The sequence below is a fragment of the Dermacentor andersoni genome, chromosome 4, assembly GCF_023375885.2.
Source record: "Dermacentor andersoni chromosome 4, qqDerAnde1_hic_scaffold, whole genome shotgun sequence".
In the NCBI taxonomy this organism is placed as follows: domain Eukaryota; kingdom Metazoa; phylum Arthropoda; class Arachnida; order Ixodida; family Ixodidae; genus Dermacentor; species Dermacentor andersoni.
In genome coordinates, this window is record NC_092817.1 from 217,627,419 (window position 1) to 217,650,871 (window position 23,453).

Sequence of the window (23,453 nt, forward strand, 5' to 3'; positions counted from 1 at the left end):
GAGCAAATGATTAGAGGCACCGCCCAGCATTTGTCCTTTGCGGTACTATAACCACCCGCCATTTTTGGTAATTAACGTTTACCAAATACATATCTTGGCAATCACTTATTCATTGGTCAAACCTCGCCGCGTATCACTTAGTGACAGGCTCTGTGAACTACAGCTGCGCTGTCGCGACAACTTACGACCATACTGCGAGTCTAGCGGTTACGGTTGCCCTACTCGTGACCGTTGGGTTTGAGGGAGTACTATAAACATCGATTTACTGCACAGGTTAGAGAACAGACAGCTTAGAACAGCGTTTCTCTCCTTACACCCGTTCAACGCAAGAGCCTTGGCAGTATGTTCGGTGCGCGTCCCTTCAAGACAAAAGAGAGTTATAGCTCAGCGAGCCAGCAGACCAGCATGCCCAGTGGGTTAGCGTATAGACGCCAGTGCGCATGCATGGTACAACATGGGCAGTGGCGTCTCAGCTGGCCCGCTGAGCCCGGTGGCTCAAACACGCGAACGCAAACATAAAAGCGAGTTAGAAGACAACGCGTGCCGTCTCGGGCCTCATGCCAAACATATCCAAGCCAACAATCTATTAGCAACCATGCTGTCGTTTCTATGCAAAGAGGTTATATACTTAAACTTCTGGAGTGCCAGCCCCAGCCGCCGCCTACGGGAGCGCGTGAAGCCGCGGGCGGCCATATTGCTAGAAGAAAAAAAGCACGGCTGCATATATGTGGCCGTGGTATACGCGTGGCGCTCTCTGAACTTGCGGTTCCGCAATGAAAACTAAGATTAATCCCTTTAAAATGTATTTACGAAGTAGTCAAGTAGTATATGATCAATAAATATCAATCCGCCGTTGTGCGTCGCTGTTGCAGAAAAAAAAAATATGTCGTGCTGGGGGGTGCATTGTTTAATAAGTTGCGAGAACTGAAAAACGGTCATATTTTCTATTTTCATCATTCAGTAAGCTGCTGCGTGCATCGGCAGTGTGATGCCCTTTCGTCTATACGTAGTGCTGGCCCGTATTGGCCGCGACAAGAACTCGAAATATAGTATCTTCATCCCATTCCTTGACAAACCACTCTTTCTTTAAATGAGTGTTCAAGTCGGTGATAACGAAGCTCTTGCTACTGTAAAGTTTGGAATCAGCGTTGAAGACCTAGAAAAAAGCAAAGAAATCTATGGGCACTTTGCTGAGCTAAATTGCGATAGCCAAACGCCTATCTACCCGTACAAAATGTATTGGAGAGTCGTTGAAGTATCGTTGGTCAATGTTGAGTTTTTTATTCAGGAATTATTTAGAATTTGTTGGAGAATTGTTGGGTTGAGTGTTGAGGTCTCTTGAATATTGGCTACTGAAATTTATTTAAACAACATTGGGTATCTCAATGTTAAATAATTGTTAAGTTACCATTGAAAGTCCATTGTGCTTAGACGGCCCTTTGTGTTCGTTTTGTTGAATGGCTCTTGGGTTACCATTGATTCTGCGTTGAACTGACATTGTGGTAGTTCTGTTGACCTGTTGAGTCATTATTGTCACAGCAGTGAAAAGTACATTGTGGCCCAGTTGAGATGGCATTGAGATTTCAGAAGTCGCCATTGAAATATTATTGACGCTTGATTAGGCTAGTGAATTTTTCTTCATACATTGAAATTGCTTTGCTGTTCACACTTGCATGCCCCAGTGCCTGCTCATAACTTTCCCAAACACAAATAGAAACAAAGGAGAGACTGATCAATTTGAAGTACCTTTATTTACACTGAAACATTGCAAACGTGCACATGAAACATTATTACAGTACATAAGGCACCACTACATCGAACCTGGACACATAGGCTAGTACCTACAGCCTTCTAGCAGTGTAAATACATCTGAAAAAAACATATATATGAATTCAATCAAAACGATCATTGTGGTCTTCACTTTCGACTTAAGTTTATGACTAGAAGGCAAAGCGACTCAAAAGCAAGGACTTAAGCATACCCTTGTAACAACCAGCTTTGAACACATGAACACTTAAGGCTGCTTGCGTGTGAATACACAAAAGACATCTGAATATGTTACATTAAAATGTTTCGCACACTAACACATCACAGGAAGAGCTGCGGCTGACTGTGAGAAGGCAAAATAACAGACTTGAAACAAATGACTTCACGTAAATATATACAGGCTTTAGCACACGTCTTTCACCACGATTAAAATTTAATGAAGCACCAAAGTAGACTTGCCCGAGCTTTTTGTATTCGAGATGTATATATTTTCATGTTTGCCAATTATTTTATAAAATAACATCACTCAACATAGCTATTAATTGACGAGACATCATTTAGAAAGTTGTCGGGCATGGTGAACACCTGAATCATACATTTCTGACGATCCAGGTTTGCTTTCTTCAGAAGTAAACTTGTAAAACTTCTGTGTAATGAATGCAGCTTATCTCCCTGGCACAAGTCAAGAACAAACAGTACACCATTTGATTATGTTAAATTGAGGTACAGAAGAGTTCGTTGGTGACATTTCCTCAATTTAGTGAGCTCATTTTCAGGTCATTTTTCTGGACTTGCACAAAGCTAATTAGAGCACTTTTTGGGGCCTTTTCCCTATACCCAGCAACTAAGTAGTACCTCAGTCAATAAAGAGATAAGGCAAGGCTAATACCTTGAACGATAAGAGAAAAAATAATTATTTAGCACAGAAAACTGGTAGTAACACACGGCTAACACAATTCCGTAGTGCCAAATAGATGGTCACCTGCACTTGCAGTATCAAGTACCCCAGAAATAGTCATAAAGGATTGGAAAAGGTTTCAATGACTGCACAGCCAGATTGGCGAGACAGTGAAAAACGCAAATAAATGCGTATACGAAACACCAATGACCTCAATTGCGCAGGTAAAATGCTACCAAAATTTTATTGCATAAGATACATAAAAGTTGCATAAAAATTGGGACAAAGCCGTAACAAAGACGCAGGGAGATACAGCACCCGTGTTGCAAAAAATTACAAGCGATATACATGCATATTTAAGCCCACGACAAATTTTTCTCCAATGTATACAAAAAGAACACATGCACTTACCGCGTAAAAAGGTTCCTGCGCCTAGAGAATGCAGCACAGTACAAAGCAGCGTCATGAGAACCGAAAGTAAAGCTTAGTATTTTTAAAAAGTACGAATACTTGCACAGCTACAGACAGGCATGGGACATGTCGTGCCTTGAATTGATGAAATTCATAAATCTTACACACAAAGGAAGTTACGATCACTCTTATTGGCTTCCTCAGGGGTCTCCTTGAAGGTGAACTAGAAAAATGTACATCAGTGTTAAAAACAAAGAAAAGACACTATAGCGTTCTTCCTGAAATAAACAGCGCAAATAACTTCATGTATCAATTCTATGGACACTTCGCCAATTTGGTGTACATTTATATTTTACAACCATCCAGAGACGAGAAGGATGAATTAAGGCAGGAACACACATGAACGCTGACTCAACTAAATTATTCGTGAAGACAAATATTTTAAACACACTGGCCAACTTCACTAAGAAAAAGCCATGTATGCGCAGCAGAAACAGTCCGGCACAACAAAAAGGACCGAAAGACGTCCTGTAGAATAAACATGTGCGTCAAAACTAACAAAAACATGAGAACTGAAAGGTTTGTCCTGTAAGTGATATTAACGAGAAGTACTGCAGCAACTCTTTCCCACTAAGGGTCACAGAAATCTTGCTTATGAATTTTTCTTCGTGATCAATAAATAATGCTTCCATAAGTCCTCTTGCGTTCTGGTCTTTGTGATGAAACAATAGTTCTTTCTGCTCTATACCGCAACACCGGAGGAGTTCCAGAAGCAATATTTATTGATCATAAACGAAACAAATGCATAACCAGGTTATCTGTTGCCCTTAGTGGGAAAAAGTTGCACTTCTCAAAAGAGCAGTTCTCGTTGGGTCGTATCACTTACCGGACAAATCTTTCGAAAAACCGAAAGATTTGTCCGATAGTTCTCGTTTTTCACGCACGCTTATTCTACATGACATGGCTATTTCATATTTTTTCTTGTCGCACGTGGCTGTATCTGCCACGCATGCACGGCTTTTTACCTTTGTCAAGTGGACCAGTGTCTTTAATACCTCAGTCATCAAAAGTAAACTTTTAGTTGAGCTTGCGCTCGTGTGTGCTCCTACCTATTTCGTCGTCCGCCTCTGTTCGTGCTGCTGTTAACAGTACGCACGTATCACTTGGTTAGGCTAGTAAACATTCTCACAAACAAAAGCAAATGCCTCCCCTCAACAGGTAGCCCATCCTTTACTACTAAACGCCAGAGCAAATCGAAAGTAAGCCTTCACAGCGTCCATGCGGCAGCTAGTACACCACAGAGCAGCACAAAAAATAGTTGAAAATCCCATTTGATGGAGAGTGGCAACAGAGATGCGAGCTTGCTAGTGAATCAGCCACATATCAACGGGTGTCTCTTGCACGACGTCAAGGTGCTGTTGACGTAGAACACTTTAGCACCTGCGAATTTGCTGCATGCGTAACCTGTGCGAAGGGAATGCGGCCAGAAAATGAGATTACGCGGATTAAAAATCTGCCACACACTGCACATAACTACGCACGAAATAGAAGTACACACCATACTGGCAAGTAAAAATTTGCGACTCTTTACGAGTGCCGTCGAAAAAAGGAAGAAATGGGTTGCTACGGTAAATGTTAGCTAAAACACGCACAGCGATGTTTCACAGCGGGGAAGAATATTCCCGGCTCTCTCGCAGAACCAAAGACCACGCGACAGTGCATAGCCGATACCAAGAAGATATCGAATCTTTGCGTAGAAGTCCAGCACAAGGAATGACCTAAAGATACGCAGAGAGCGATGCGAGCGTGCCTGTACGAGTGAGAACAAGTACCGCTTCTTTGCAGCTATCCGCTCCGGCGTGGCTCCGATCACCCCACGTCATTTGTGTGCAGAACGTCGCGTACACGCCCTTGCGCGTTTTGTGCGGTAGCGTCTGCGCAGTGAGCTAGCTTCATGCACGCGTCATCGCCGCACAAACGGTGCTCGAGTGCGACGCTTAGCTCGAGGCGACAACGCGCCGATTCGCACTCCTTTCGCTTCTGCAAGCAACGCACATTCGGATCGGTCGAACTCAAAGAGCCAGCAGAGAACGGTGGCATGCTTCGGTTATCGCCTATTAAAATTGTACAGTACGCCTTCAACGGCAACCCGCCGCGCTAGATGAAGATGCTTACTGCGGTAATTTTGGCGGTGATAGGCGATAAGGCGACCCCGTCGGCGGCTGTGTTCTTTGGCGACGTCGTCACCACGTCTCTGTTCATTTGCGCTGTGTATCCGTGTACAGTCACCGCGCGGTAGCTGTGACTAATCGGTTGGCCGTTCTCCGCAAATCCCAGAGGCGAAATATATTTTGCGGTGCGCCGCATCATTAGCCGCAACCTAAATCGAGGCGCGCTTAACCGCTACGGCACAAAAGGTGATCCCACTAACCGTATGGTATACCATGAGCCACTACAGATAACAAAAAAAAAAGTCTGATGTCCTTCGTGCCAAACCAACGATCTGCTTATGAGGCAGGTCGTAGTTGGGGAGTCAGTATAAATTTTGACTTGCTGGAAATTTTTACGTGCATACAATGCACAATGCACGAGTGTTTTTGCATTCCGTTCCTTTGGAATGCGGCCGCTGCAGGGATCGTATCCACGACCTCGAGCCCCAAATTGCCACGGCGGCCGCCATAGTTACGAAATGCGTAAGCGTGAAGTGCAATACTGCCTTCCGGTACGAGTGTGGTACAAGCGTAGCACAGCTGCACACCTGCCGCACAATTATTTGTCGCGGTTCTCCTAAGCTCGTAGTGCCTGCCTAAATACCTAGAAAGGCCGCGCGCCTCTCACGTATCGGAGCGCGATAACAAGCGCTTAGACGGCCCACGTGAGCCCCTACGAAAGATGACATGACCTCTGTACAATATTATGACTGCGCAGAGAAGCCGATCCTTATGTTCTAATTGTGTTCTCTAAAAAAATTAAGGAAACGGTATTAGACAGGAACAAATGTAGCAATGCAATTTTACCCACGTGGGGCGCCGCGGCCTCTTCGCCTACATTGTTTCAAACGAAGTGACGGCGGCAGCAACCGTTAGTATGGCGCGCTTTTGCTCCGGGGCATGCGGTTTGCTTGAAGAAAGTGAACGGTGTGCTTAACATCTCACGCTTGTCAATGTCACAATAGAAAAAAATGCTACGTGCTCAACAAAACGAGATTACTTACCTATCTGTAGAAGTTCGGCTGCGACTGTATCGGGGTGCCTTCTCTTCAACAGGCATCATGACCTCTGCCGCGCAACTCATCAAAACAACCAGGCTCGCACATCAGTCGAAGACTAGTAGCTGGGTGAGCCAACGACTTCAACGCATAAACTTCGCACTTATCGTCGTTAAAGAATTTCACTAAAATGTGCATCATGATGTCCGAAACGAAAAAAAAAATACTTTCAAAAAGCACGAGGCGCGAACCACCGCACCGCCACAACTGCAACTATGTAACTGAGCCAGGGGGGGGGGGGGGAGGGGGACACTCCGTATGGCTCCCATTTGCCGTTTTCGAGCAGACGCTCTTTCGACGCTAGCGCCAAGGTCCCCTTCAGTTACGGCCCTAGCCAATGGGCGACGCAGAAGCAAAATGGCGGCGCACATAATTGTTTACATTGTCATGGCAACAGCAACAGCAGCCGCGCGGCACCTGCTCTCCCAAACGTTTTTCTTTCCTTTGTTTTTATTGTGCCGACCCGCTCCACTCCCTATCCCCCTTTCCCCCATGCCAAGCGCGCCGCTAACTTTTTCTTTGTTTTTACCCGTAAGCGGCGCGCTTCTTTTGTTTTATAGCGCGCTTGTTACGGCGCGCCACGCGCCAGCTCGCAAGCAATGCGCGCGCTACGCAGCGCATTGGCATTGCTTGCGAGCTGGCGCGTGGTGCGCCGTGGGCTATGCGTTGGCATGCACGCAGTCTTGCCCACACTTATATTATACCAGCATGTGCCGGGGCATAAAAAAATTACACTTCCAACACAACAGATGTTTAGTCTCGCTTTATGGACTTCGTTTTCGAAAACAGATTTTTCTTACAATGTGGTGTGATACACGCTCCAAAAATGAGCAACAGTGAAAGGTGCATGACATATACAAGAGTACTAAAGACAAAAGTTCACAGATGGCGAAATAACAAAAGAAAGCGCTAGAAAACGCGAAGGCCGTTTCATGTACACACATAAAAAAAAAGATTGTTATATAACGTCCTCAAGACCGAAATGTAGATGAGCTCCTGACATATGCACTAAGATATTGCACAAAATTTGACGGCGTCTATGACATAGTCATGACAACTATAAAAAGGGAAAGCTCACTGGTAATGGCAAAAACAATGACACGCAAAATACCTGAAAAAATAGAATAAAATGCTAGCATTGTTTGATTGAGAGCCCCCCCTCCATACCAAAAGAAAGCTTACTCATAGATCTGCACGAAAGTAAATGAAATGCGTGACATGTTCGTTACTGCTGAACAAATTGAAAAAAACATGGCAGAAAAAAAATTAACATTGTACTAAAAACTGAAACACACATTAGCACATTATTTTGCACTTGGCCACAGCTTGAGTAACGGTGGCAAGGGGAACAGAAGGTAGTCGGCTTTTGCAGCAGCACATAGAAAACATTCGCAGAAAGGCTTATTCCTCAATCAAAGACCAGGTAAAATAAGCCAACAACACAACTTTTTTTTCGACCCGAATGCAATGCTTAGCAATAAAATTACGTCACTTAAGGCACTAAGTCGTACCTACTAGGCTCTCCTTTGTATAATAAACACGAACTGCAAAAATCTGCATGTAGGACACTTGCAATGCTCATGCTTTACAGAAGAAAAAAAAAGCGTATCATGCCTACACGTGAACGTTGTTCGCGCGGTTTTCCCATCGGGGGTTACTGAGACAGTACACAAACACTAACAGTAACTTTTCAGCGGTTAGCACGTTTGTAGAACGCGATACGCAGAAAAAGCACTCAGGGTGGTATGGAAAGCTAGGCAAGTTACTGAAGTTGCAGAATGAGACATGGCACGGAAAAACACAAGTCATAGACCGGGTGACAATGAGAAGGAACATCTATTTGTCAGCTTTGTCTGCCGGGAAGAGGCAAGTGTAGCACAATCAAGGCTCAACGACGTACGGAGCCTCATGGAGCCCACAAATGGTTAGGGCTGTGTTCGTGTACAGTACATGCGCCTTTTGATGTCCTTGGGTTTGAGCGCTCACCTGGTGTCTTTCGGCACCCGGAACAACCTTGCAGGGCTTGTGTTTGAGGTATTTGTGCACCACTGCACGAGGCAACGTTACTAGACTAGCTTCAGTTTTAAAACTCGGCGCCGTTGCGCGGAACCGCCACCCGCCCGCGCCTTCGTGGCGCTGCAGTCGCGCCCAGCTTAATTTTCTTCCCCTTTACTGTAATTGTTTTTTCCTTTTTCCATATATTTGTTACCTTCGTTTATCCATATATTAAGGTATTTATATTCTTTTACGTTAACTTCCCTCCTTCTCCGCTCGGCGCAGCCTCGACGGTGGCACCGCCGGTGGTGGGCCTGCCGTGGCGGACGACGGCTAACACGCTACGGGAGGAAATCCGCAGAAAAGTTCGTTCGAGCCCTGCGGAGGAGTTTTTTCAATCGAGATCTTTCTTCGTGAGTCGGTAACTGGCCTTTAGAATTTCGTGTTAGAATTGCGAAGGAAATAGAGAAAATGACAATTATTCAAGGCGTATTTAAGGCGTAAAGCGCGCGACGTTGAGAGTTCGTGTTGCTGAAACACGATGCAAGCACGCGGTGTACTCAAACACGCGCGTAATTACCAAAGTTTCAGGTGTTGACAGCGTGAAAGTATGTGTACGTGGTTTCGTAGGTTCATTCACGTACCTGCAGGACACCTTTGTTCGGTCGGCGCGTGAGAGATTCCGGCTGTGTGCGGTCAGCAATGCCTGGCAACGGGGCCGTTTTTCATTGCGGGGTGCTTTGGTAATCGTGACGATATATTGTTTTTTTTTAGAGGTACTGCTCCAGGAGGGCACATGTAATGGCTAACGGAGGCCTCTGAAGAGCACGTAACATTACACTAATGCAGGCGTCACAGGGAGTGTTCGCATACAAAATTGGCCGTCCGCGATCTTATACCCCCTTGGCATGCACAGGCTTCGGCGAGCCCCATCCAGCGCTGGTTCTAGCATTGGTGTTCCCGTTGCCGCTTTGGTGCCCTGGAGGCGCCGTCAATAATACGAAATAATGACAAGTTGTTACACTAGTGAATAAAATTTATTGAAGAAATACAATCGCGCCGAGGCGCCAACTTCTAAAGCAGCGCTAGCGCGCGAGTATTATGAAACGCCAACGAGGAATTTACCGGCCCACATCCCCAGGCGAGCTAGATAAAGTTATCCGGAGCCATCCACTACGACCTCCATCCTAGCTTTAGTCACTTCGGAACGTTAAAAACATTAATCACCACAAACCAAATCAATACATGCGGGCGTACATTCGAAGCTAAAAGACAGCATCGTAAGTCATAGTGAGCCTTACAATAGCGCCGAGAATGTGCTAACTTCTGGTGGAGCTCAAAACACACCCTGAATAAAGTCGCTTTTATGTCACAGGCCAGCTGCAGATGCGTACATTTCACCGCAAGACGATACTACATGAAACAGAGAGAGCAAATTCGAAAAAAGAAAGTCAAACAACGCGCTAAAAACCACGCAGAGCATGAACACCCACTTTTTCGAAGCGGAAGGCGTGAACTAGGCTCAAAATAAGAGGTTGTGAGTAGCCGTGGCCCTTACTTCACTAAGCCGTGCGTTCTTTGCCACTTCCTCGAAGTCAGCCCGCCGGATCCTGCGAATCCACACTTCTTTTTGCGTTGCGCCCGCCGGACGGCAAAGCAAAAAGCTTTTTGCCCTCGTTGTGTCTGTTGCGGCAACAGAAGGCGCAGCAGCATGGTATCGCAATTAAGTTCTCGACCCTGCACATTCTATTACGCTAACGCACTCCGTCAGTCCGCCTGCCGTACTTTCGTCGCGCAGGCCCAACAATGGAGGTCGGCGCGCGCTGGAAAGAAAAAATATACAAAAGCGCGGCGCCTGCTTCGCGCTGGAAAAAAAAATATACAAAAGCGCGGCGCCCGCTTCCACGTGACACAGATTGGCCAATGGGGGAGCGGAGGAGGCTGGGGCGACAGGAGGCGTGGAGGAGGACGCGCCAGGGTGAGCGGGGTGGCGGAAAGATCTAAGAATGACGCTACTTTTGAAAAATTGAGGGGTTTTAGCCCAGCTTCACTTCCTCACTAGCCGGCTACGTGCGCGGGCCGGACTAAGCACGCGGTGCAGCGTCGGTGCATTCTGTGGTTCGTTGTTGACGGGGATTTTTCAGCACGCATGTCATCCGCGAAACTGTAGCCTTTGCCGAGTTTGTTAAGAATATCAGCAGACGATGCCAACGTGCTGCGTAACTGGCTGCATAGGCGGCTATCGGAACGATTTCGACAGTTCGGCGCGCCACTTTTTCTGCGCTCCCAGCAATGCGATGCTTCGCTCGGCGTGGAACAGAGCGTTTCCTCGTGCCGACCGCGAACTTTCTGCGAAATCCACGGCACGCGCTCGTGTACTGCTCCCGCGAACGTCGTCGTCTTCCACAGCAGGCTGCGTTGCCGTTCATCATTCCAGCGTAGAATTTCACTTCTGTCGTCGTAATGGGGAGGCCGCGTGTACGGGGGTATGAGCCATTGCTTAAGGGAGTATGAGCCACTCAGTCTTACGTAACGGATAGATTTAATTTTGAATAAATTATTTTCGAAGAATCACAAGCGGCAAATAGCGGGCGAAGGCTGCTAACCACGCCACCGAGCAAACTCGAGACATCGAACGCAAGCGACAACGGCGGACTGCGGGCATACCGTCAGTGACGTCGTTCTCTCTGTCGCAGCCCATTGTGTGTGTAACCTCTTAATTGATAAATACTTTAATGAACCCTTGCGATTAACCCCAGTGATAAACACAGGGGCCGCAGGTTTCAGATTCGCTGGTTAACCATCTTCACGGAGTGGAAAAGCCGACGATTTCGTCTTCTTTTTTTTTGTGTGTGTGGCTTGTGTGTTCAAACACTGACCTCATCTTTCTTTTCGTAGCGCTTCTTTGGCGTGGCGAGAAGCTTCGGTAGGGATGAAGATCATCCTGCACTCACGCACTTTGGCCAGATCTTCAGGCTCCTGAGCCTAAACTGAGCGAAACGTTAAGACGACGTGAAGAAACACACGACATTTAGAAATACAGCTTCTGCGCTTCGCTGTATGCGTTTCTTCCTTTCGTGCAGTTTACCCTTCTTTCAGTATGAACCAACTGGCCCGATAAATCTTATTGCTGTAGGTGGATACCGCTTTCTCATGGTATCACTAATTCGGACAAGGGAGAATGCCAGCGAGCGTAAAACACGCGCAAACTGCCCGTCCGCACGAACCCAAGGCTGCAGCGAGGCGTCTGCAGTGCAGCTCGATAGAACGGCGCTGCCATCTGGCGGCTGTCACAGAAGTGGCGACAGCGGCTGCATGCGCGCGGGCGGAGAGTTTTACAACTGAAGCTAGTCTAGTAACGTTGACACGGGGCACGAGCGGTACGAGTCGTCAAACGGGTGAAACATCGCGGAGCACAAGCACACAGCTACCGAGGACCACGAAACTGACGAAACTAGCCACGCCGGTCAACGCACAGTAGCGCACGCTTCGCGATAACAGCAGATAACAAAACATGAAACGTCATGCAGCGGGCTAAGCTGGCTCCGCGCAGGCGGGGTCATAGAATAAAGACTAACATTAGAGAAGGTAAACTGTACCTTCCGCAGTGGTACGAAAATAAGCAGCGGCAGTGCATGGAACTTAGCCAGATGGCGATGCTTAACACAGAAGCGGTAAAATCCCTTGATAATTTGAGAGTAGCGACACTCCTTGCCGCCGCCGCGCGACCACCTCGCCCCTTGGGCGTTCCCCCGCGGCAACCAGTTCTGCCCCCGTTTTTCTGTGCGACGATTGGTCTCCCTGCCGTTGCCCTTGGAAACGCGCGAATCTTGAGTTTTGCTTGTGTTTTTCATTTTTGTTCGCGCCATTTTCCTCCTGAGCACGGCTGGCTCGGTGCTTTAGCTCGGCGTAGCGAACGTTGTACGCTGTTTCTGGTCTATGTGCTAGCGCTATGCCGGGCTGTTGCGCATATAACTGCAGCAAGAAGCCTGAAGATGGTTATGCCGTTTTTATGATACCACAACGAAAGCGTGACGGCTTGCGTAGGAAGCAGTGGCTGCATGACATTGGCCGAAAGAACTTTCTTCCGACTAAGAAAAGCGTTGTTTGCGAGCTGAGGAGTCTTTCTTGTAGCTCGTAGCAAAGAATCCCGTAATGCTGCTTTTTTTTTTTTCATTCTTCCGGCCTGCTCACCAGCGTTTTTGTTGCGGTTGTCCTCAGTATGCTTAACATTCTGGGAAGGCTCCATCACTTCGCACGTCGCTAACTGTTGTTATTCAGGCGGAACTGCATTATTATGATTCTGCTTTGCGCCCTGAAAAAATTAGTGGCAAGTATACCCGTAGTATTGCAGGTGATGAGCGTTAACTAGTCAAAATTGAGTTTTTTTTTAGTTTTAAGGCGAAAGCCTTTAGATCTTTGTTTCGAGGTCGCGTTGTAAACTTCAAGTATCACGTGACCCAAGAAAGGCCAGAGGAGACCCAAAGCATGTCCACCCCTGTATAAGAGAATGATTACGAAAGTTAATTAATGAATCATTAGTGTTTGACATAAGGTGGATTAGGGACGATTAAGGTTGATTAGAGAGTATTAAAGAAGATTACGGTGGATTAGAGTGCATTATGAAGGATTAAGATGCATGAATAAAGATTAAGGTGCGTGGAGGACGATTAAGGCGGATTATGGTGGATTAAGGTGAAGTGTTGATGAAAGGGTATTAAGACCGATTAGGGTGGATTAGGGTGCATGAACAAGGATTAGGGGGGATTAACGTGGATAAAGGGAGATTAAGGTCCATTAATATGTATTAAGGTGAATTAGGGTTGAGAAAGGAGGATTAAGACCGATTTGGATGGACTAGGGTAGATTAAGTTGGATTAGGGACCATGGAGCTGGATTAGGCTTTATACAGGCGGATTAGGATGTATTAAGGTAGATTGGGACAATTAAGCAGGATTAAGTGGGATTAAGGTGCGTGAATAAGGATTAAGATGAATGAAGGAGGATTAAGGCGGTATATGATGGATTAGGGTTGATAAAGGAGGATTAAGACCGCATAGGATAGGCTAAGGTGCATTAGGGATGATGTAGGTTGATTAGGTTGTATTAAGGTGGATTGTGAGTTTTAAGGTGAATTAAGGAGCATTAAGGTGGATTAGGGTGAACTAAGGTGAATTGGGGTTCATTGAGTATTCAGACCGATTAGTCTACCATAATCCTCCTAATGCACATTCATCGACCTCAATCTTCCTTCATTCACTTTAATCCACCATAATCCACGAAAGTCCTCCTTAATGCACCCTAATCCACCTTCGTCGACCTTAATCTACTCTAACCCTCCTTAATGCACTTCAATCCTCCTTAATCAACCGTAATGCTTCCTCATTAAGTTTAATCCACCCTTGCCCACCATAATCATCCTTAATGCACCTTAATCCCTCTTGATCCATCTTTATCCTTCTTCATGCACTTTAATCCACCATAATCCACTATAATCGTCCTGAATACACATCAACGCACCTTCATCCACCCTAATTAACCTCAACGACATTAATCCCACCTAGTCCTCCTTTATGCACCTAAATCCATCTTCATTCATCCTAATGCACCTTCATTGACTTTAATCCACCTTAATCCTCCTTAATACACCCGAATTCATCTTAATCCAATCACTAATCAATCATTACTTTGCTAATCATTATTCATCTCTTATACGCGGCTGCACATGCTTTGGTTAGCTTCCCGCCTTCCTTCGGTCACGTGATAGTTTCTGTAGCTCTCAACGGGACCTTGAAACAGAGGTCTAAGGCTTTCGCTCAATAAGCCACACAAAAAGGGATGTGTCACAAGCAATACTAGATCAGACGCACGAAGTAAAGCACCTGATCATGTGGCAGAAAAATTGTCTGGAGTATAGAACTCGCCTCAAAGCTCCCTTTACATCGGTATACCCCGTTCATACGGCTTTAAGAAAGAACCAACCTCCTCATAAACGTTGCCTCCAGCATTATCGATGGTGTTATTAGCATTTCTCAAAATTTTCAACCCCACTGGGGCGCGCAACTGGCCGAAAATAACACGCCTCCATAGAATCCTGCGGCCCGTCCGCGGGAGCCCAGGAGGAATAGCGCGCCGTGCGCAGCCGGCGGGCGAGGAGAATCGAGGAGGAAAGCGCCGTGAGGAGGAGACTGTCATTACTTTCAAATTATGAAGGGGTTTTAGGAAGCGGAAACGCAGTTTCTTTTTTTTTTTAGAGCAATATCCAATATGGCCACTTCTCGTCGGTAGCGTGCGCTGGTACACGCAGTGCTCGCCCTGCTGGCTATGCATTCTATGGCTCTGCGGCATGCCTTGTTTTGGCTGCCGCGTAGCTGGTGCGCTCTAATTGCCAGGAGACCAAAGAGCCTCTACTGACGCCCATACAAACAAGACAAGTTAGTGAACTGAACGTGCGACTTTAGTGGCAGAAGAAAAGCAGTGTCCCTGTACATTCTCGCGCAACAACAAAAATAAAAGTTGCATGTCGAGATACGCTGCAATAATTAACGCGAGCTCCTACTTCGTTGTCGGACCTGGCGGTCTGGTAAGAAGCGACAACCAGCAGTGCAAACAGGTTGGACAGAGCGTCCCACCTGTTTGAACCGACAGTTGCCGTCGAAAGTGAGCAGCTTGCATCGCGAAAGAATCGGGTGATGCAAGCATCTGCTGCCGCAGCCAACACAGTAACATGGACTACCCGCCACTTTATAGAGTTCGAACTCCTTTCTAACCTGCATGTTTCTTTTTGTTCTTTCGGGGGCCGCTAAAGTGTCGCTCCCACTTCGCGCCCCACTTTGTCTCAATGTGTTCATCGTTCGTTTCGTGGGCATCACCTCTGGCAGCCACTTTTGTGGGCCTTTCCACCCACGTGGCTATCAACGTCACGCACGTCAGACCACGCGAGCACGTATGGTGGTCTTCATTCATGCCAGACCGCGGCCGCCGAGGAAGGCCGCAAGCACAATTTGCCCACGGTAAATGTGAATTGGGATTCCATGTCACTGTGCGAACTGCAGCAGCAGGTGCTTACCTCGAGAGACTGCTACCCAATGCAACTGACCAGGCCGCCACATCCGAGAACCATGACCGAGAAGGACAGCATCTCAACGAAACTCTGCAATCAATCACTTCAGCGTACCACTCGAATAAGGTTCACTGTATACTCTATACATTGGTCAACATCAACATGGCATCAGCGAGCATTCGCGTACATGGGTGGCTTGCGGCACATTCAGCTGTTAGAATACAGGTATAGTGCTTGCCTTCCGTCGCACCTGGCGGTCTGGTAACAAGCGACAACCAGCAGTGGAAACAGATTGTTTTGAACCTGTTTTGCTTCAGTACCTGTCAAAACCCAGTCTTCCCAGCAAGGAGACCAATTCTGGATGAGACCAGCAATGCAATATGGGGATGAGAAATCTTGCATTTAAGTAGGAAGCCACTACGCTCTGTAAGCAATGAAGGCCAAAAACAAGAAGGCAAATGCTACATAGCAAGAATTGCTTGACCTGTACGTTTTGATGAGGGGGAAGAATTGGCTCGAAGAATAATTGAGAATGAAAAAAGCTTTTATACTTGACACAAATGGAATTTGACAAGGCCAGGAAGCTAATTAAGAAAAGAAAACCAAAATCCACGAGTCATTGAAGTGAAAAAGAACGGAAGTGTTACCCTTACTGTTGCAAGGCGCCCCAACAGTTGCCTACTGCAGCTTCTCCAGTTTTCTTTTCCCAGCAGATTTAGGTGCTTTTGACAAGCTTAACTTCCGGTTTTTCAACCGCAAATGCCCAAGAAGTCTAAGGTGGACATAGAGCTGCAGAAATCGCCGCTTGCAGACTGAACTACAAAATGGCAGATTGCCGGTCTCCGCTGCCACAATGGAAAACAATTCACTTGTAACAACTTGATGGTGTACAACAGCCTCTACTGCGTGTGTAAATTTGTCCTCAAGCTTCACGACATACGCATATGCTGCGTCAGTTGAAACAGTTAAATGGCCGAGGGATTTGCCGCTTATGCGAACAGCTTTAAACATCATAAATAACTGACTAGGTTTTGCAAGGTCCTGGTTGCTTTCCTTCGGGAGGTCGTGGCACGAGCTGCACTGACTTTTCTTTAGGAATGCATGTATGAGATATCCACACACATAGCAAACTATGTTTGACTCAATTGCAACCATGCTGCCGCCGAATGAGCCCGAACATATTCTCGATGGGGTCCTGATTGAGTCGCCGAGTTAGCAAGAATTGAAAATTAAAAGAGTGGTCCAGATCTTGCCACAGCAACATGATTGCCTTGATTGTTACGTGCCATCCATATATAGTCGTAGGCCGGCGAGGGCTATCGAACTTCCAGGACTTGATCCAAGGCACGCAAGCCTTTAAATATTTAATGTGCTCTGTGGACAAGGTCACGGCATGTCTCATTTTTCGCTCTTTTATACGTACTGCGGAGCTGTTCAAAGCATCAAATAGCTTGTCCATCCTTTCTACAAAGCTGCCCGTGTGTGTGTGGCAGTAGCAGGCAGTACATTAAAAGCAATGAAAGCCTCAATTGCCAAATACACACTGTTGCTGAAGACCTGCGAGGTGAACTTTACTTTCATGTTGCCGAAGGGAGTCTGGTACAAATGCTTGTCAGTGATTTTAGGCAGGTATTTGAGCTTTAAGTGATGGGAGGACTCGTATATATCTTGAGTATGTGTTTCCATGAAACAACATCCTTGCCAACCGTGAGGTCATACTTCCGCAAGTTGTTCCTAGTACACTTCAATAAGTGTGGCGGATCAAAAATAAAGTATATTTTCGTCCCATCCATTTAAAAAAAAAGGATCTTGTGGGGTTATGTTGAGGGCTCTCCCAAGTGCACAGTTGTTGGCAGCTTGGTCACAGATCAGTGCCTTTACAAGGAGACCACTCTCCTTCAGCTTACTTATTAGTTGTCTCAGCAAAGTCAAAATGGCTTGAGAAGGAACTGTGCCGTCATCTATCATAAACCTACAGGTTGGAGCCACTGCTTCGCTATACCAGACACAAGAAACAAGAGTGCTGTGTTTGCTGCACGACCAGACCTTTCAGTGCCACTGTAAACATAACCAAGAACAACATCATGCTTAGAGTCATACTGCAGGTTTCGTTTCAGAGAAATTTCATCAAAAATAAGGACACATGCCCTGCCCATCAAATCCAAATTTTTTTTGTTTTTTTCTTTCACAAAAATCCGGAATCTCTGGCATCAATCTTGGTTTGAGCGATATTGCCGACATCCAGGTTCTTAATGTTTTTTACCGTTGGAAGGCTAAGGCTTTTTGCCAGGTACCTGTATGCTTTTGGGCTATTGAAATATAGGTTAAGTGCAAACTGGCGGAACTCTGTTGGCCAGCGTCGTCCGTGCTTGCTGATGGGTTGCAGGTGCATCTGAACACGAAGAATTTCTAAAAAGTCTTTGTTGAGGTACCTGGATGACTCTGCCAATATCCGTGCTGGTGGAATGTAGGCCGAGGCACTTTTCAGTCTTGACACCGTCCTCCGTAGGCTTGCTATTTCATCCAAATATTTCTGTATCCGCTTCTTAGTTCGTGGTGTAAAAGCCATGCGGATTCGGCTCCGGCTTCTTCCTGTTGGCGTAGATGGTAGCTCCTGCGACGAGGACCAAGATGTGCTTGGGACAGGCTCTGTTGGGGCAGAACAGCAACACATCAGATACAGCACAGGCAAGAACGTCGGCAATTAGCCACACACTACCACACAGTAGCTGTGAACGCACCTTGAACGACAACTGGCGGAGTCGTGCTCACTGGGTAGTGGAGCTGGGTCAACTGACTGGGTTCAGGCGTGCTTGGGACAGGCTCTGTTGGGGCAGAACAGCAACACATCAGATACAGCGCAGGCAACAACGTCAGCAATTGACCACACACTAGCTGTTAACGCAACTTGAATGACAACTGGCGGAGTCGTGCTCACTGGATAGTGGAGCTGCGTCAACTGACTGGGTTCAGGCGTGCTTGGGACAGGCTCTGTTGGGGTAGAACAGGAACACATCAGATACAGCACAGGCATGAACGTCGGCAATTAGCCACGCACTGCCACACACTAGCTGTGAACGCACCTTGACCGACAACTGGCGGAGTCGTGCTCACTGGGTAGTGGAGCTGGGTCAACTGACTGGGTTGAGGCGTGCTTGGGACAGGCTCTGTTCCTTTTTACTTCATGTCTGGAAAAGAAATTTTGACTCAATCAGAAATTGAAAAAAGATCAATTTTGCTATGTGAAATGCAAGAAACTGTGACACTGTAATGGTTTGTGACTGCAGAACACATGCAAATGCACACCGTCCACGTCAAAGAAACTTAAAAAAAAATGCTTGCTAACACATATTTCTGGTCACAGAGAGTATATTAGTACGAAGAAAACAGCAAAATTACAATTCAGTAAAATGAATTAATATGATGATTACCGAATTAGTAATTCATTTGCTGAACTATTCACAACTGAACACTCCCTCCAGAATATCGAAAAGGCTAGCATGGGCTGTACATTAGGTTTAAGCACAAAATGAAATTTTTCAGGCATCGAATCCAGCTTATCAAAAATAATATGTTGGGCTTTGTGGGGTTAAATAAATATTGCCACTGTTCATAACTTTAGTATCCACCTAACTACAATGTGTGTCAACAGCTTAAGTATTATTATGATCACAAATGAGAACATTTGTGCGCTCATTTTATACAATAGAAGAGATCACACTGCTGGTTTCACAAGCAAATGCATGAATGATATGAAGCTATTATCAATGATGCATTCTTTTTCTGCATGAATGTGATGAACCGCTTCACTACTACAAAAATAAATGTCTTCAGGTAAACCAAACTAAACAGCAAGAACATTTCGAACCAGCAGGTACGAAATATGGGTGAATTATCGTGCGTGCAACTGTTTGATACAATAAATTCAATACTTTAGCTTCTGTTTATCAAAGTGTTATTGGGTTCTGCGGAAGAAAGAACTTCCAGGCGGACTCGAAAAAAAATATATTGATAAGTCTACTCTGTCACCCATGGCTACGGCTGCGAGATAAAAAATGTAACGCGCGTTCCGATATCGCTTTCTCTTTCGTGAATTCGCAACTAAAAGTTTATTTCGGAAACAGCAACGGAGGGTCCTAATTGCCCATATGTAATGCAGCATCGAGTTCGTTAACTAGTCTCCGCCTGTAAATTAACGAGAGCAATATTACTTAAGGATTCAGGCAGCGATATTAAACGACTCACCGGTACCCTCAGTCGCAGAATACGGTTCCCATTTCGATGCAGACGCATGGCTTACGACCGAAACATAGCTTTCGGGCTTATATGTCCACTTGCAAACACGTCACTTCACCCCAAGTTAAGTAACGCGAGACATCGAATCGCAATAAACTAATTTTAGCAACAAAGAAGCAACCAGTCTAAGTGTACGAACGAATGAATCCGTGCCCCACATCGACTTTATAGGGTCCGAAATAGCGTAGCAATAGTTTCTCACTCAGTCCTCGTCGGCGTATCGGGGTCCATACCCAAACACGGTCGCCGGGCTGGTACTCGACGAAGCGCCGTCGGTGGTTGTAGTGTCGGCTGTCGGTGCACTGCTGGTTCTTGATCCGTAGGCGGGCGAGCGTCACTTCACTCCAAGTTAAGTAACGCGAGACATCGAATCGCAATAAACTAATTTTAGCAACAAAGAAGCAACCAGTCTAAGTGTACGAACGAATGAAACCGTGCGGCCATGCACTCGAAAAAAATTTTGAATCCAGGCGAGGGGTCACGTGGAAGATCGATGATGCTGAACGCTATTTGCCTTTATAATGACAAAAAACAGTAAACTTACTCATGAAAAGTACAGTAGCTAATTAGCAAAGATAATCTTATGGCTTATCTTATGTAATAAACATGTTTCGCTAACTGTAGGAGAAAGCTTGTAAAAAAAAAATTGCCCTTATTACGGCGCCCCTAGCGGGAGATATTGAAACTAACTTGGGAATTCCTTGAGGTGTTCTACTATGCTTGTTTAATAGCAGCGGCGCGAAGTCGATTTTTTCGTCCTCTGTGGCCATTTCTTGAACTTGAGAGGGTGCGGGGCCTGGCGGGGCCGCATGGCGTGCGCGCGCAGACAGTCGAAGGTGAGGGAGTTGCGAGAGAGTAACGAGGGAGGGCGATTGGAGACGAGTTGGGGGGGGGGGGAAGGGCTCGGCCACCTGGATCGGCGCGCGTGCGCGCGACTATCTACGAGGCCCTGCAAGGGAAACGGATTTTCGGGTTTGCCCAATACAGAGGTGGCACCAAATACCTCTGCTACCGAAAACGGGGAGTTTCCCCCCACTGGTTCAAGCGCGTCGGCTTTTATACATCAGTCGTCGAATGTTCCAGAGTAATCAGTTGGACCCGCGTGCCCTCCACAAAGTTCTACACCATTCGCGTCGCGCATACATGCAATCAGATTAGGCAAGCTTCGGCGACCACAGACAGCGGATAGAACCATCGATAACATTCCAGAAACTTCCGAAACATGCAGGTGCGTCCTGCGCTGTGCGATAACATTTGTTAGGCGGTGAAACGTGTCGCCCGATAAAGACAAGTACACGTGTCAATACCCCCCTCTTAAAATGCATCGACCCGACTCTGCAAACAAACGAGAGTAATAAAGAAAAGCACTCGCAGTAAAGAAAACAACAAAATAAGGAAAGTTCGTCAGCGTCCGTAAAATTGTTTAAGACGCACCACGTGGACCACTTCAGATCATGCGCGGCGCCGCTGTGAATGCGAAATGCCGTCAGGCACGACCTCATGGCCCAGTGCGCCAATACGACGGATGACTTTATAGGGTCCGAAATAGCGTCGCAATAGTTTCTCACTCAGTCCTCGTCGGCGTATCGGGGTCCATACCCAAACACGGTCGCTGGGCTGGTACTCGACGAAGCGCCGTCGGAGGTTTTAGTGTCGGCTGTCGGTACGCTGCTGGTCCTTGATCCGTAGGCGGGCGAGCTGTCGGGCTTCTTCGGCGCGCTGGAGATAGGTGGCGACGTCAAGATTCTCTTCGTCAGTGACGTGCGGCAGCATTGCGTCGAGCGTCGTCGTCGGGTTGCTGCCGTAAACCAGCTTAAAGGGCGTGATCTGTGTTGTTTCTTGCACCGCCGTGTTGTAAGCAAAGGTTACGTACGGCAGGACCGCGTCCCACGTATTGTGCTCGACGTCGACGTACATTGCTAGCATGTCGGCGAGGGTCTTGTTCAGGCGCTCCTTGAGACCATTCATCTGCGGGTGGTAGGCAGTGGTCCTCCTGTGGCTTGTATGGCTGTATAGCAGAATGGTTTGGGGGAGCTCTGCTGTATAGGCTATTCCTCTGTCGGTGATGAGGACGTCTGGGGCACCATGTCAAAGCAGGATACTCTCGACGAAGAATTTTGCCACTTCGTCTGCGCTACCCTTTGTCAGAGCTTTAGTTTCAGCCAAGGGAGCGAGGCAGTCCGTCGCCACGAGGATCCACTTATTTCCACATGTTGACGTTGGAAAGCGTCCTTACAAATCTATCCCGATCTGCTGAAATGGTCGACAAGGAGGTTCGATCGATCGGCAGTAGTAATCCAGTTGGCCTTGTCGGTGGTGTCTTGCGTCGGTGACCCTCCCGACATGTCTTGACGTAACGAGTGACGTCGGCGGTCAGGCGCGGCCAATAATACCTTCCCTGTATCCTCGATAGCGCCCGGGAGAATTCGAGGTGACCAGTGGTCGGATCGTCATGTAGCACGTGAAGTACTTCTGGAAGGACTGTTGAGGGAACAACAAAAGGTAATTGGCGCAGACTAGTGAGTTCTTTACAAGTAGGTAGCTTTGCAGCAAAACCAAGACAGTCATTGCTTAGACGGCCTATGGACAACGTCGTTGTTGCTTCCGAATACTTGACGCTCTTTAGCTCCGGGTCTGCTCATTGCTTTTCAGCGAAGTCTTTTGCGCTTATTATTTCTAGGACGGCGTCATCATCCAGGTCATCTTGCAGCGGCGGCTCCACGGGAGCGCGAGCAGCATGAGTGTGTTTTCGTCCACACTTGTACATTAAAGTGATGTCATATTCTTGCATTCTGATGCTCCACCGCGCCAGGCATCCTGAAGTGTTCTTTAAGTTCGCTAGCCAACACAAAGCGTGATTCATTATGCAAGAAAGACGCGAGGCGTGCAGACCTGTCCTGTCTGTCCTGTGTGTCCTGTCTGCACGCCTCACGTCTTTTTTGCATAATGAATCCTTACCAACTAGCTCAGCTTTCTGTAGTACAAAGCGTGATGGTCGTCGGTGACTTTGAACGGCCTGCATATAGGTAAGGGCGGAATTTTGCTGTAGCCCAAACGATGGCGAGGCATTCGTTTTCGGTCGTAGAATAATTGCTTTCCGCTTTTGACAGCGATCGGCTAGCATAGGCTATCACCCGGTCAAGTCCGTCTTTCCTCTGGCCTAGGACACCATCAAGGCCTGGGCTACTCGCGTCAGTATGGACTTATGTATCGGCTAGTTAGTTAGTTTGGGTTTAATGGCACAAAGGCAACTAAGGCCATGCTGCGCCTGTCACAAGACAAAATAAAACGGAACGTTAGGGCAGGTAAACCTGCATTACATTATAGTTGGTGTAAATAACCAGTTTTTTCTAAAAAGTCGAAGAGGTTAGGAAATGGCACTAGGGGGTCATCTGCTAGTAATAGGGCAGGGTGTAACGGAATATGCAATTTATACAGGCTGTGTAAAAACCTCCTTCTCAGTGTATCGATGTGTGGACATGTTATTAAGATGTGCATGACCGTAAGAGCTTCCTTGCATTTTTCGCAAGTTGGCGGGTTTTCTTTTCGGAGAAGGACATTGTGCGTCAGATGTGTGTGTCCAATTTGAAGTCGACACAAGATCACCTCGTAGAATCGTTGCTGGTGACTGCATGATTTCCACTCGCCAATGACAGGTTTAATTAGATTAGGCTTGTTGCTTAAACAATTGTCCCAATCGCGTTGCCATTTTGACGTCAAGGCCTTCCGAATCGCATTGACACTGTCTTTATATG

At 46.8% G+C, this 23,453-nt stretch overlaps 1 long non-coding RNA gene across 1 annotated transcript; it reads right to left on the reverse strand.

Moving 5' to 3' along the window:
* Positions 1 to 1,732: 1,732 nt before the first annotated feature.
* Positions 1,733 to 6,537, reverse strand: LOC129386710 (uncharacterized). Its single transcript, XR_008614011.2, has 2 exons — positions 6,291 to 6,537; positions 1,733 to 4,540 (listed from the first exon to the last, which is right to left on the reverse strand). It is a non-coding gene; the product is annotated as an uncharacterized lncRNA (long non-coding RNA).
* Positions 6,538 to 23,453: the final 16,916 nt, after the last annotated feature.